Below are 16,786 nucleotides of genomic sequence, written 5' to 3' on the forward strand. Positions count from 1 at the left end.
TGGTTTTGTTCCGAAATCATTGAGAAGATATTATTCACCAGACCTATCAATGTCTTTACCAAAACATAGCTTATCGTTAAAATTTCCGTTTGATTATCCGGTTTCAATTGTCATCAAGCTGCAATATTTATGTTCAAATTTTGTAACCTCTGAATATAAGCATTTGTGACGTTCCCTGTCTTTTGTCATTGTGTTGTTAACTGTAAACTGGTTTCGTAAGGATGTGGCCATATAGTGTGATGGACGAGATTGGTCGTTCTGTGCCATCTTCGTTTATCAGTTCTTACTGATTCCCTGTTTCTTTTGCATGTTTTATTTGCTCTAACTCGACGTTTATTCAACAAATGTTCATGCTAAACTTTCAAGTACAGGCCGTAGTCTGCAGGAAGGAGGGGTGGGTAGGTGAGTAGAAGGACTATCCCGTGAGATATATACTTCATAAATGACAATAGGCCTACGATCAAGTGAATCTCTGCACAGCAATAGTATGCGCAATTTAAGTTAGTTTTAGCGGAATCATTTCTTGTTTTCATTAGTCAGTGGCGTGCAACCTCAAGATTATATAGGCACAATTTGTAGGAATGGAGTTCATTAAGAACATATAAAGGTTTTATTTTAAAGGTTTATCACGTATTTGCACGACCGCTGATGCGATGACCGTGGGTTTGCTTTGGTTTTTACGAGTGTTGTTAAAAAACAATACACGTAGTGAGCTACTTACATTAATACTGTATAATATTGCGTGTACAGTGCAGTGATCTAATGTAAAACTATGTTTCATTAATTGATCTTTGCAGCACTATGAAACATTTTGACGATACATAATGCTTCTCGATGTTCCTCAACTGCCCTCTAGAGTTCTACCCTGCAGCCCTGAAGTATACTGTATATGTTTTTTGTTTTTTTTCTAACGTGAATGTGCCCAGATACCCAATAGTGTGCTTTAAATGTACTTATTTTGTGTGCATTTTGCAAACATCTGTAAGTATAAGATCATTTTACTATTATATGCAAAGTTTAAGAATGTTTCCCCTTTGGTATAAGTTTCAATTTTATTAATTGTGATGAATGCTCTAGGTTATACCTGGATGTTAAATAGAATATTAATTTAAGTCTTATCACTCATCCGATGTGACTTTTGTTAAAATATATTTATGTCTGACATATAAATCAGAAACAAACATAAACACCCTTGTAGATTCCTAGACCGGAGTCCGCCCTTCGCTCCCATCGGGGCTTCGCTCCTGGACACCATCAGGGACACAAAGGCCACTGGAACCAATCCGATAAAGGCTTTGTACCAGAGCGCTCCCTCAGCTTTTATACATGTTCAGTGATTTATATCCACGACCCTTCCCTCCCCCCATTTTTCAATTGGTATTGACGCCCTGGTTTCAAGCTGTATTTTTAGATTCTTGAATGATGTATCTTCCACGTTTACATATTTCTAAAATTGAGATGTTTATGAAGAGGTTTTCATTTTCCGTACCCTGGGAATAAGAAAGAAACATAAAACATAAATATAAGAAATGAATTCTTATTTATTTTTTTTTTACTTTTGCGCATTGTTCGAATTTCCATTGATAAATAATGCGTAAATAGCATGGAGGTAGTCACATTTGCAAAGTAAATTGTAACCACAGTGTATATAAGCAATTAGAATATTGAAAGATGTGTGAAAAAACAGAGATTTATATAAGTAAAAATCTGACCAGTACACTCGTCTTTGACATCCCGTAGCGACTATTAAGATCAGTACTCTCATGAAAAACTGTATGCTATACATGAACCTACACTAAAGGCTATAAAAGAATAAAACTCACCGTATTACATTAGTATTTGCAATTTGTATGCAATGTGGATATTCTGGAAACCGAGGGTTGTGAAAGTCCACTAGATTTTCAACCTTTGGTAAATAGCTAAGCAGACGGATCGGCTTATCATATATCTCCAAAGAGTCGAGCTTTACCTGTTTGTATGAAATAATATATTTACAATTAATAACCATATTTCTATATATCTCGTTTAACGTCAGATGTAAATTAAAATAAATAGCTCTTTTATCTGAATCTTAAATAATGTAAACGACGCAGATTAAATGTCTTCATTTTCAGTTTCTTGATCTTCCTGGAATTTACTTTCATGAGTACAAATTTAATTCAGAGACTTTGATGCAACAAGATTTCTCTGTTATACCAAACGAGTAAAAAAGACACGGTTTTGTCTAAAATAATGTGTGTTTAACTCGTAAACATACAGTCGAATGTCTTAAACAAACAATCATTTCGTTTGAATTATATCGTAATGACAACAAAGTAAGATGAAAATAAGATCAATGTAGAAATAGAAACCACTTACACCTGTTTCATTGAGAGTCTTCAATAAAAGCAGTATCGCTTCTTTGTAGTAATCACTTGTGCTTTGTCTGAACACCAGCTTCCTCATTTGTAACTTTCTAGCATAAAGTTTGTATTCCTCTTTGTCTTTTGTTCCTACTTTTAGTAAATATGCTAATATATCAAAGTTTGTAGATTGAGTAATAAACGTGGCGGTATCACCATCTTCGAAAAAATTAAACAAATTTTCTTTTTTAGTCGTACTGCTCCTACCGTTAGCATTTAAGTAGACTGACTTAAACAACCGAACAATTAATGGAGATATAGTGCGGTCAAGTTTATTGTAAATGTTCGGGTGATCGTTCAACTCATCTAACATTTCTTGAAGAGGTGTTGTTTGAGCTGTCCAACGTTGTCGTATTCCCTCCACAACTTTCAATATTTTCCACATTTTCCCATGCATCTCCATTTCAAAAAAATCTTTAATTTGTTGTTTACTAAACCCCCGCAGTTCTACCCGAGCGGTATTTTCGTGAAAACGTGTCATTTCAAGTACGTTATTATCGGAAGTTACCCAGATTTTCATTTTCTCGAATTTGCTTGCCTCATTATACAAAAGCTCTTCTACAGTTAAAATATGTTGATATGCATTGTGAAGACTCGATGGAGTGATACTAGGACTTGACCAATTGTTAATTCCATCTAACATTACAATGCTTTTTTTAGTCTGTATTTCATTATGTAGTGTTTGGCAAGCTTTCTCAGATATTTGACATCTCAATTTTGTTAAGATTTCCTCCAATATATTAGCGCCTTTGGGAACATAATCAAGCTGAAGGTATATCAAAATATAATCTTTAAGAATTTCTCCATTCATCCACCTCCTTGCTATGTTTTTGAATAAGTGTGATTTGCCAATAGCGCGTTCTCCACAAAATAACACTCGTTTATCATGGTCGCCCCGGCATAAATGGTGAAGAAGTATATCGTCGTTGTTCGCTGCTATATTTCCTTGTCCACTTTTTTATTTTATGTAACGTTATCTGGTAAATGCTATCACTGCACCAAGTTCTTCTCAAGGGAATGTAACTCTGCTTTAATTTTTGTTTCAACATATCTGTAATAGAATCGATCAATCGTAAACGTTTATAAAAATACATTGACTAATTTAAATTTTAGAAAAAAATCTAGCAAAAGCATGATACATATGGAGACCTGCGGTATTCATTATAAGACCCAATAAGCACATCTCAACAACAGGAAGCAAACGTATGGACATGATAACTACTTAGGAGAAGTCACCTCTTGTATGGTAACACAGGGAACACATCGTATATGTGGTTGGGAAATTGCCCTACTGTAACATATATTTAGAGAACAACAACAAAATATATTATTCAAAATTATTAAAACAGCTACCTTGTTGACGAAGCCACATCCATAGTCTTAAGCAAACGAAAGCTGCAGCTGTTATTATGAAGGCGAAAAACACAGCGATCACAGCTATGCTAGCCGTGGTGTTGTCTGATAAATAAGATAGAAAGTCATTATTAAGAAGGCATTTATCCATCCACCAGCCATCCATCCAGCAAACCAGCCACATATACATATACAAGTGATTTTTACATGTTTACATCCTATTGCTATCTTATTGTACCTTTGCAGAGAAGTGCAAGAAAGAAGTGCAATACTTATTAAATCGTTTCCCTTACGCTTCAGAAAAGAACGTGACGTAACGATACAAAAATATGTGCAGGTTTTGTAAACACTCTATCCAGAAAGTCGAACAATTTTCTTATTATTTTCTATCTTTTTATCACCCTCTACTCTTGTTTAAGTAAACTGAAAATGTAATGTAATGTAAATAAAATCTTATATAGCGCACTACGCGCGATGCATCTGTGCGCTTTACAATCTAGAAAATACAATGCCATAAAACAATAAAATACAGAACAAGAAAATACAGAAAATGCGAAATACGAATCATTATCAAAGGGCCATAAACGTATTTAATTTGTAAGAAATGTCTTAAACTGTAGCTGTTAGCAGGGTGGATCACGTGGTTATTGTGTTCCTGTGTCAATTGTGTACACGTATGTTTGACTATATCTCATCCTATATTCCATGTATCCGTATCAGGTTTAATGTAGACATTTCCTACTATTTACAGCATTTTGTTTTGATAACTTAGTTGACTAATTACAATTTATTTACAGAATGGCCATTGCATAAAACTTAACGTGCTTGCCGAACGGCAGGGAACTTCCTATCAACAGAGATTTCTAAAACATCAATATGTGTGGTCATACAGTTACAATTAGACATGCACATATCTAATAGTGCTAATAATGATTACGATAGCAATGACGATGACATTGACGATGTGTTAAATACATCGTGTATAGCTAGGTTGGGTTTCTTGTATAACTTAAGCCCCTTAAGTCATATATAATAATAACATTTTTTTAATTAGCATGTAAAGAGCTAGCTATGTATAAGCACGCACAAATGTCGTAAATTGTTCCTTTATATCTTGCAAGGCATATATAATACGATATGCTATATTTTCTGTATTTTGTTTACATATGTTCAAGACTGACTAATTACAAAGTAACTACAATCCAAGAGAGATTCATTATCTACTGATATGAGGTCATTCACGTGACCAGCTCAACTCAAATTGCGGCAATTGTGCAATAATGCATAGCTCAAATCTCTAATTTCATAATGTCGATTCCATCTCCTAGGAAAGTAAGGAAGGATACTATCAAGAAAAAGGTGGGTGCAAAAATAATACAAATCAAAATGTTCAGAAATTTTAAAAACGAGACGTTTATAAATTGCCTCTGTGAACATAATACGATGTCGGTTCACCTACAAATCGTTAGCTATCATTTTATTGTTTCAAGTTTTCATGATAATAGGAAGCATAAATCCATTAAACTTATATTACGAAATGGCCGTATAGGCGTTAAAAAGTTAATGTACAAAACAAACGTCTTGTTTCATACCTACTTCTTCTACCATGGTCGTCATGGACGACATATGTCACGTTTGTTCCTATAAATTTCTCTATATTATATAGGCATATGCCAAAACAATGCTTCATACTAGAAATAAAATAAATCTAGCAACTGATTTCATTTAATAAACATATCCTTTCTAGTCATTTATAAACTCGACCACCATGCAAAATTATTTAGACCATAATCTGAAATATAGCTTTGCCTATATCAAGCTACATTTAAACAAGAAGTTTGAGAGAATATACATGTGACTAATATAGAGTAAAACTTACTCAATTTGTTGACTGCAGAGTCGGCAGTTTTAGGCACAGAGGGAGTATTGGTGCAAGGATCCTTCTTTTTTTCGCTGTATGGTGCTAGAGCTTTTGTCACACCCGAAGACATATTTTGTTGTTTTGGGACAGTGTGTTAAAGTAACAAGTTAAGCTGCTAGCTTGGAAGTTTGAACTGTTTTGTTGAACTCGTCACAGGTATGGCCATATGTTAGCGCTATCACATGGTAAGACTGGAGTCAAAATTGAAATAGGCAAGAAAGAAACAACAGTCAGTTTTTGGTGTTTATAATTTCCAAAGATTTTCTAAGCAATCAACTTTAGCCACCAAAGTATGCTTTTAACATTAAAAAAGCTATACCACGCAATTTCAATAACTTTGGTGCCTGCAAACATTTGTGAAATTTTACCCCGTTGAAATCCATTGAACATATGTTCTTTAAGCATTTTACGTAAAATAATGCAATATTAATATGTAGATTCTGGTATTCACCAAAGCTTGTGGGTCTTCACCATTTTGTCAGTTTGAGATTATATTTGCATAATTGCTAAAGTGCGGTTTCCCTCTTTCGTGTTATCTTCAGACACGTTGACGTTTTGAGTCCGTCGACATTACGATAAGTATGTTGTTAGCGAAACAACTTTCCCCAAAATTTTCTCATGTCTGCTTTCATTAAGTGACCGTTTGACTTTTACATTTATTTAAAAGCTGTTAATTTGCTTAGTCAGATGTTTTGCATAGTTTGGAAGTAATCAGTAATCTGTCATATTAGTACTATGGTAATGACAAAGATTCTCTTTTCTTTTGTTAACATCTGCGCTTTGTTCTTTAAGGTCAATTGCCATTGCATTCTATTCCCCGGAATATTCCCCCAAATGTTAAGCCTGTTGGCCCAACTGTTAAATAATACAGCCCTTCGCAGTAAAGGTTCTTTGCACAAACGAAGTTTGATATTGACTTCTTTACATCATGTGGCTTTTAATATTTTTTATATCTTTTTTTTTTACATTTTTTTTTTACATATGGTATGATACTCTATATGAATGTGAATGCTTCGACAATTTTGCCGTATTTTTCTATATACGTGGTATTTCTTCTTTACATATTAAGAAATGCACATGTTCTTGCTATTAAGAGAAACGTGTGTTTATAAAAACGTTTTTTGCTTGGACATTTAATTGGTTAATCTTTCATGAAACGCAACCACATATTCGATGTGCGGCGTAACGTCTTGAACATTTTGAAGTTCAATCTGATCTCAGTTATAGTTTATCAGAAAAGAAAACCAAAAAATCTAAAAGAAAATAAAGGAAGCAGAACTTCATCATACTCATAATCGTTGTCGTTACCGTTATCACTTTATTGATCGTCGCACTCGTCCTCAAAATAACCAAAACCATTACAGTCACTACCATTACTACCGTTAAATCGACACCCAGCAGACTTCTGATTGATTTATCCAGTGTTAATTCCTCATCCAATATAATTTGTATTGTAAAGATATTAACAAAATATACTCAGAAAAATACATGTCTATCACATCTGAAGATCATTCTAACCTTCAGCTATTGCTTTATTGTGTTGAAGGAGGAATAAGCGGTGTTTTCCTTGACTTTTTTATATCAACATCTTGATCACACATTAAAAATGCAAAAATATGAGTTATTAAAGTTTTCGAACATGTACACAAAATATCTGACCTATTTCTGCTCCACTCGATAGTATATTAAAGGTCCACAACAGACGATCGTCATTTTGACGTTTCTGATTAGTGTTTTTTATGTAACCGTTCTTACTATTTCGAAAATTTGATATTTTGTCGATATAGTATCACTGGTTCATTAGCCTAGTGTTACGAGGGCCCATTGTAGCCTAAAGCTAGTCACTGCTAGTGAGGAACCTAATGTTATAATATAGAAAGTATTTGAAATTGCCAACGTGATAAATCAATATTTGAGAAATTAGGTCGGGTTACCGTGTCAGAATGTTATAATACACGATTGTTCTGGTATATTCCTTATGATGACACGCTGGTCTCGGGTTAACGTCGGTTTACGTGAAATCGCGTGTAAGCTGTGCACACATCTTCGTGGATTCTCTGGAATGTTCGCGAGATATGCAAAGGACTTCCAAGAATGGAGAAACTGGGTCGAGTTGTTACTCAGGTGTATCGAGAAAGATCTAGATGATTCTTGACATGGCGAATCGTATAAAAACCCGCCCAGATCGGAGAGTTTCTCAGTTTCTGAACGAATACAAGCGACCACACTTATTATACCATTCTACTATATATCGTCAGTGCTCAACTGCCAGTAGTTTCTGAAGGATTGAGATATCGATACCAAGATTGATTCTACACTTCCATTCAGAAGTTTGAAGGGGACTTTGCTGTGAAACTACAGTTTTCCAGTCTTTATTTCGGAGAAGGTGAAGAATTTCTGTCTCCGTTGAGGAAGTTCGTTACGCCAGGAGTTGGTGGATATAAAGCTGATTTTGGACTCTGGTAATATTTAGTCGGCGAGAAGTTCGACTTGTGCTTCACTCGATTGTAGCTGGAAGTCCGTCTTCTATTTTGGAGCATCGCCGGAAAGAAGGTGACTGCTGTTTCTGGGATCGCGAGAAACTTCGTCGAGGACCAGTGAATTTCGCGGTACAACGGGCCGAGAATCGTCGTCATCAAGGTCGCGGCCGCTGAGGGATATCGCCGTTGGAAGAGACCAGCGTGTTTTAAAGTGTATCCTATCTTGTTAAGTTTGTGAGTAATTTTCTATATATTTGTAATTACCATTTGTTGTTGTTGGTTCAAACTCCATTGTTCAATATAGTTTACGTTCTCATTCAAATTCTCTAGACTCGTCAATTTGTCTGTGTTCCTTACGGAAACGAACCCAGGCTTGTGTCTCGTTAAAAATTAGTTATCGAGACCTCTCGCATTCCAACGTAACAAAAGATAGATAGTGTACGTTATTTATTAGAAACCTTGTTAACCTATTCGCCGACGTCAGTCACAAACAGAAAGTGTACAATTTCATGTTTCGTCCAACAAACAAACAACTATTTCATTCGAGCTCAGATAAGAAAATCATTCACTAAATTTAATCAATGCATCGATCTCTAGGAACGTTAGTATTAAAGTAGTTACTTCTTAATCACATTTTAGTTGTGATTCTCTATTATAACGCGTCACTGAATGAAAATATTACTAATCTGATTTCACTTTTACATCATTACATGAGAATATTTTTCGATAATCTCTTACGTCGGATACAGTGTTTGTATTACCAAGAACATAATGACCCAATTTAGGGTAATAATATTGTCTTCACTCAGCCTGTCGCTGATTATCTGCGGTAAGTAAGAACATACAAATATTTCAATAAATATGTAATAGTATCATATAATTCAATACTAAGTTACGGTACGTTTCATTTTGCAGATGGACAAGAAAACACAACTGAAATGTGTGAAGAAATATATGGTTTTCAGAAAACTTTATGTAAGGTCTCGCCTTGGGGTCCTGTCTGCATTGTTTGAGTTGTTTATCAGGAACCTGACGTGACATTAGTTCATTGCTGAGACTCGAATTGCTTACGGAGACATGAATATGGGGAAACGTAACAGAGTAAGCGAAAATTACTGCCATGAGACGAATGCTTCGTTAAGTGTGGAACCTTTTGACGCTGAGAATGAATCCTCTGTTCTATGTCAACAGTCATATGTAAATAGACGGTGAGTAAATTTTACACTTTTACGTAAGCGACTATGAATTAACAGAATTGTCAATATTAATATATTGAGAGTCAATAAAAGTATACAGCTAGCTTATTTTTGCATCATTGTTTCCTGTGCAGACAATGTTGAAAGTACAGGAGATCAGCCTGGTAAATTCTTCTTCAATCCAAACTAATTGAGATTCCGTAATGATAATATAACAACATATCTTAACAATAATGATACAATTTGTGCTGGTAGGGATATTTAAACTTTAGTGGCATGAAAACACAGATATTTATCATCGATATCCACATGGTAAATGCGTTTTCAATAACAAAACTGATTCGATTTCCTTTAATAATAATACATTACGATTTTATTAATGATGTGTTCATCGTCCGCTGGAAGACACACTATTTTGTTTTGACATGTAAGTCTCTGCAGATAAAAGAGAATACTCAGGGAGATCCACATGGAAAGTTAATTTTCAATATCATATGTAACTATGATTCCGTTTTAATAACAACACAACATTTTGTTTTGGTAAGTATGGGTTCATCGTGTGCAGGAAGCGACACTCATTTGTTTTTGACAATTTTGCCCTTCTCTACAAACAAAGAAATTGGTCAAGGAGATCCACATGGTAAATTAGCGTTCAATAACAAATCTAATTAAGATTCACTTTTCATAACAATGTATTATAAAAAGTATGTTCATCGTGTGCTGAGGGTGGCACTCAATTTGTAGCAAAGTAATTTTTTCTCGTAGTTTTGTCATAAAGCACTCTCTTCAAGAAAGGTACTGATGACGCCTCAAGGCTCCTGCAAATTATATTATATTTATCCAAATAACTGATGTATGGAGAGAATCAAATATTTGACGAAAAAGGTAAACATATGACATTAAAACGTAAGTTAATTAAAAGTACTTATTATTCATACTTATCACCACTCTTTAGCTATATATTAATTTCTTTAAATAATTTCTTAATGTGTCTGGTATTTACAGCCTGCTCTCACAGAGGTAGAAAAGATGAATAATTAAGAAAGTCTTACGAAATACGCAGGAAATTTACGTTTTGGGGATTTGAGAAGACTCCCTATTTTCCAATGTTTTAGTTTTATGATATTATTATTATTATTATTATTGTTAATCCATTGTGTATACGGAAAACTCCTCCTACGGCATGGATGGCTACTGAGTGATTCTTGGAACTTTTTCTGTTTTCTTGTGGGAGCTTCTGTCGATAGGTAATATTTCATAAACTGAATTACTTTGGAACCAACCAATTTAAGACAGTCAAATTTCATTTTTTTGGGCGGGGGTGGGGGGGGGGGGTGGAGAAACGTAGTACGTACTGTCATGTATTTTCATCTAAGAACACTATTCACCATTCATTTGTTATTCTCATATATGTCTCACTTTTCTTGCAAGGTAACATACCGTTTGCTGGTATCTCCCAAGAAGAATTCAAAGCGAAGGTTCTTGACGGGTTTATGTTATCGAGAACGTACGTTTCTCCAAAAGATATGTAAAAAAGATGAATATTCTATACTTTCTTCATTAAAAAGTGTTAAATTGTTACGTGCATGCAGAACGTTTAAAAGTAATTTTAAATAAAAATAGCCGAATTGGAACACCTTATTGATCTCTGTAAACCAAATAAGAATTATGAAACACTTTCCAAGGTATACAAATATCTTTCTTGTGAATAGTTAAACAGACTTCATAGATATTAACGGGTCAGATGACTGTAGTTTTAGGTACACGAATATTTCCCAGAGTTACAAATTGTTCGTTTTTAACTGTAATTCTCTTAATATCTTAAAGTAGTTTTGTAACTCCACTTAATGATTACTGTGAAACTATGAAAACTAACAAAGACATGTACACGGCATATTAATTAATATAACTCAGCACACTAAATGTAGTTGTGTATTATATATATATATATATATATATATATATATATATATATATATACACACACACATATATATATATACACACACACATATATATATACACACACATATATATATATATATATATATATATATATATATATATATATATATATATATAGATATTCATCGTTCATTAGGTTTCGAATTATGGTGTCTTGCTGGCGAAAGAACCACACCATGCGATCTTCGTGCAGTAATATATTGGAAACTATTCGATGTGAATATGAAAAGTTGCATGAGGTAAGTAAACCATACATAAGCAAAATATGTTAGAAATTGCTTTAATTTTACCTCCGAGTCTTAAAATAATGTTTATCCAGTTCTTTGAAAAAACATACTTATTTCAATTGAACAACCTAGCAGGTTTAATATTAAGAAACATCGAATTATAATTAAATTTTAATTGTGCTAGATTTAAATGGATAGAACAATATATTTGCTTCTATCAAAGTTGCAGTTAGTTATTTCTTGGTTGTTCACGACGCAATGTATTATTTCGTTTTCTTTCAGAATTACCAAGAATATGATTACTGAGAAATCCAGGAGTGATTCTATGTCGATCGTTAAATCAGTAAATGATGTTGATATATCGACGAAGCCTGAGTTCCTCGTTTTAAGTTTCAAATTGCTCGTAAAATCTTCTTCGATAAAAACATACTTGAGATTGAAATATTTACCGTTCATAACTACCTTTCGGGATAATGAGAGAGACCGGCATAACATACAAATAACGCGAGGCTTATTTTGTTTCAGTAAAGTGCAAAAAAAAAAAACTTGGTCACTGTTTGCACAGCCATATCAACACTTTAAGGAACTTTTTAAACGCTACTTGCTTTGTACTGACACTATGATGGTTAATATTTATATCTATCAGACAATCGAGGCTAAGTATCTGTACTACGGTAACATTTTAGTTTTTGCTTTATTAACTGTATCTATCAATAAGATTTGTTTCTAAGTGTTACTAAATTATGTCACAATAAATGTGTATAATCGAAAGAAGATCCCTCTTAGGAATGAAATACAGAAATGAGAGTTTATCTTCAATCAATGTTGAGGTTAGTAATCAGCGATATCAGTGTGCAGAGCAATCTCTCAAGTAGCTTCAAAGTATCTGATTTAAAGTATTTAAATACAATACGTGACAGCCTAGCTACCTATACAACACAATACTCTTTTAATGCTAAGAATTCAAAAAAAGAGAAGATTTCCTGATTTTGTTTTCTTATTTTCACTAGGAAAGTTTATTTTGTTAGATTTTTAAATAAATGATGAAATGTTGTCAGTAGTTACGCCTGATCCACTCGTTTTATAATTGTAATCTGCTTACGTCATGAATAAATGGCAAACTGAAAATGAAACAAGCATTTCATGAAAAGTTCAAATGAAAAGAGTACTTCAAGTGGCAATTAATCATTACTACGCCAATTGAAGCAGATGAGACATTAATCTAGAATAATCTTTATTATACGGTTTTATGACGCACGGCGATTATCATTACTACCTAACTATACACAGAAGGATAAACAGAACATTGCAATGTGTTTGCAAATAAATAGAAGATTATGTGTTACACTTTAAACGCCATAAGGCCACAACTGTAACTAAATTACGGAATTTACTCACAACAAGAACACACTATCGCTGTAGGTATTTATAAATGTTCACTTAACGTTCAGCAACGATTAATGTGACAAATTATTGTTGACAATTACGAATTAGTGTGTAAAATACCCATTGCATTTACCACTGAACATATATATGTTCCACAATTCACTCTAACATTATATATAAAACGTACTGAGTAGCTAATTAATTTCGATTACGCCTCAACAGTAAATATTTTAGTTGATTAAGGTTAGGATGACTTACCAACAACGTTGCGTTCTCTCTGACACCGACGATTAACAAATATGTTATGTCGTCTTGCACCCTAACTATCGTCCGGGCAGTTTTCGGTAAATAGTATACGGTATCCTTGTGCGGCTTACCAATACTTGAACTTTGTATTGTAGATTACGAAGCCTGGTATACTGTAGCCTTTTCTGCATATATGGCAAACATGTCTGTGATATAGATAATAAAATATGTTTACTTTGTGGGCGAGCTGTGTAAACCACCGATTATAAATAACATCACGAGATATCTATGAAGTAAGTTTGACTATTTTGTAAAATTATTCATAGCATAAAACATACATATTACTTACTTTAGTTTTCGCAGATTTTGATGAAACATATATTGACATGATATTCCTGTCTCATGTAATCACACGTGAACCTTTCCAGTTAACGCAAGTATTAAAATCGTGGAAATCATTTTACTGGACATAAAACATATTCATATTCGGATCGGGATCGTACCATGTATATAAAATAATAGAGAATATTTAAAACATTACCGAACTGAGAGAACTGTTATTGACGTTATGTCCACAGTTCTAACATAATGAAACTGCTAGCCCGACCACGGTACTGCATTTAACGTCACCACCTGATTATATTAACAAATACAGGACCGAAATCGTCATCAATGAGAATATATTAACTTCATATTTATAACAAGGATGTAACAACTAATCGCCTAAAAATATCATATACATTTGGATCATATTTCGTGCACTACAATGTTTGCAGAAGATTTTGGCCGTCGACCTGTAACCCAAACCTCCCATCCCCCCCCTCCCCACCCACACTTTTCATCTCATTTGCTAGTCAACTCTTTTCTGACTAGCATTTGCAGTTATCCTAGCCAAAGCTTGGACTGGAAAACGACGCATGAATAAAAGCTAGCAAGTAACCAGTAAAGGAAGTATAATTTTCTTAGTTTCATACAAACAACACTTCTTTGGAACTGACGTTTGTAAACAAAAATCAACGCCTTGATGACAACGTATAAACCAAAATATATATTCATAAGCCATACTTCAATCAATAATATTTTGCCCAGGATACTGTAAACTCGATTCTTGTTTATTTGACGATATTTTGTAGCTCATTATTTCGTCAGTAAGACCTCTGCTAAATATGTAACGAGGAGCCCACAAACGGTATTAAGCTCCCAACAGTAGTATAATGAAAGGAAAACATATGTTACATTGTATCATATATTATACGCAGGTTAAAACGCTCTTCAAATAATGAAATTACATTTTTAAACAGTTCAAGTGGTAACAAACATTAACACGAGACAATGGAACTATACCATAAGCTCTGTTAATACATTATAGTTTGTCATTCAGCGATGAGTGTTAAGAGTTACATTGCAATCTATAGTCACGTGGAGAAAGTAGAGAACACATACATTTGATGTAGAAAAACCTGTTCCAGAGATATTCCGGTACAATAAGGTTAGAAAAATACAATTGATACCTGGCCTCATTAAACAAGGCCTATATTACAAATATGCAGTTAATATTAGCATTATTTTTAGCCTTACCAAGAGATGTAAGTGGCTTGGAAGGGATCCCAAAAATCTTACAAATCCAGCAAATTCTGAGGACATCGCCTCTGGACCCTAGCACCTCCACCATGGATTCGATATGAACTCCAAAGAAAATTAATTTCTCCCACCCCCATTTATGTTTTACTCGCTATGAGCAAGATATAATTCCAGATTCATTTGATCCGAAACACGTTTCGCTCGTACGTCCAAAGAACATTTGATTGGTTCTTAATCAACAATGACCTTGTTCAACTTCTGTACTATAGTGTTCGAAGTTAAATGTTTCGTTGATTGAATGACTATCTCTCCAGTAATCTAACTGTATTTTAATTAAACTGTCATTCCTTAAAATTTATCTCTCCCAACCTTTTTAATATTTTATAATGCTTTTTCCATTATATGGATTATCTTCACTTTATTGTTTTAGCTGGCAATGCCTTTACTGCAACTGTTCCTTTAGTTTGTTTTTATTTTAGCCGCTGTCAAGATGTAACTTAATGTGTATGTACATTCTTTTAGTTAATGCTGTTTAGAAAGGACGTGTAACACGCTTTATTTAACTCATTCCCGATTACATATTTTTCTAACCTCATATAGTCGTACCTACCTCATTACGACTTTCGCTATACCAATACAGAACAATGTAGTTATATTGTTAGTTTCTTACATTGTCATAAATCAGTATGTTTCTTTGACAAAGCACCTTAAAACTAATTAATTAAATACACACCAATTACACACAAATGTACTCATCTTCTCTGTTTTATTCTTGTTATTGTCGTGTATTTATCTTATGTAATGGACGGTTACTGCATAGCCGCTCACATGAGTTTCAATTGAGCTTCTCCTCCTATAGTATTCTCAGATACGTTTAATTATAATACCCGTTTGACCGGTTTAACAAATAAATGTGTAAACTTTATGCATTTTACGCAAACTTCATTAAGTGTGACGAGATACCAATGGGTTGTTTCTAAAGTCAACTGTCCTAATGCACTTGGAGGACAGTGAATAAATACCTAAGGATACAGATATCATTTGTCCCTTCCTGCACTTCACATACATCCTGTCGTTCTGTCCACTGAATCATTGCTTTTTGCCGTGTTCCAAATTAGACACAAGACAGTCAGCTTTGTGATTGTATTTCATCAAACGTTGGTCTCAAATCAACGCAAGTATTTATTTAAATTGGAGACGGATTCAGTGTGGTCTTCTATCTACTAAAGTAAGAGTAATAATAAAAATAGTACAAAGAATACAAAATCATTCTTTCGTATTCCAACTTTCGTCTTCATTCCCAGATTTGTATAATATGATTTGTAACAGTATTACATGAATTGTTTCTTTTTTTAATGGTTATATCCCTTGGCAAAATGGTAGATGTCTGTCACTAGTAGTTTTTGCAGCTTGGAAGGAGATTATTACACTCCCAACCAACCAATCGAGCATTATTTAGTTCATAATACTGCTTGCATCCATCAACCACTTCTGTCTGGAGGGTCAAAAGGAGTTTTTATTTTGTCTTCAGCATTTGTTACGTTAAAAAAAAGTAGTTTTTTTGACATTTTGACCCGTTTTTTGCAAGAAAATCGTGAGACAAGTTAAATCCTTCAATCAACTAAACCAACAGTTACAAGTAGGTCAGGCACAACTTAATTCACAGACATAGGTAGATATATGGCTCTGTAAATGTGGGTAATATATCAAAACTGAAATTTTATCGGTCGAAATTTTGGCGATAATACGATCTCATTCCAAGCATATGTTCTCCCGGATGCCTCACTCTACCCGCCAGATTTTTACCTCTCCAGAACCGTCACATTAGGAAGGAGGAATACATACCAACAATGATCGTATCGGATTAAGGTCAACCACAGTTTAACGTCTCGTGAAGCGCTTGGCACGCTATCACTCACATTTTTTAACGCCATGCGTTACAAAACGGATTTATGTGAGACATTTCTTGATTTTGGCTTTACTTTTAAGATGAAATTCGTATCCCTCACATTCAAACATCACATTATAT

At 34.0% G+C, this 16,786-nt stretch overlaps 1 protein-coding gene across 1 annotated transcript in view; it reads left to right on the forward strand.

The window, feature by feature from the left end:
* Window positions 1-16,786, forward strand: part of LOC139977301 (uncharacterized) — a 52,347-nt gene that overhangs the window by 29,246 nt on the left and 6,315 nt on the right. The gene's annotated exons all lie outside the window — the stretch shown is intronic.

This window comes from Apostichopus japonicus, chromosome 12 (assembly GCF_037975245.1).
Source record: "Apostichopus japonicus isolate 1M-3 chromosome 12, ASM3797524v1, whole genome shotgun sequence".
Taxonomy (NCBI): Eukaryota; Metazoa; Echinodermata; class Holothuroidea; order Aspidochirotida; family Stichopodidae; genus Apostichopus; species Apostichopus japonicus.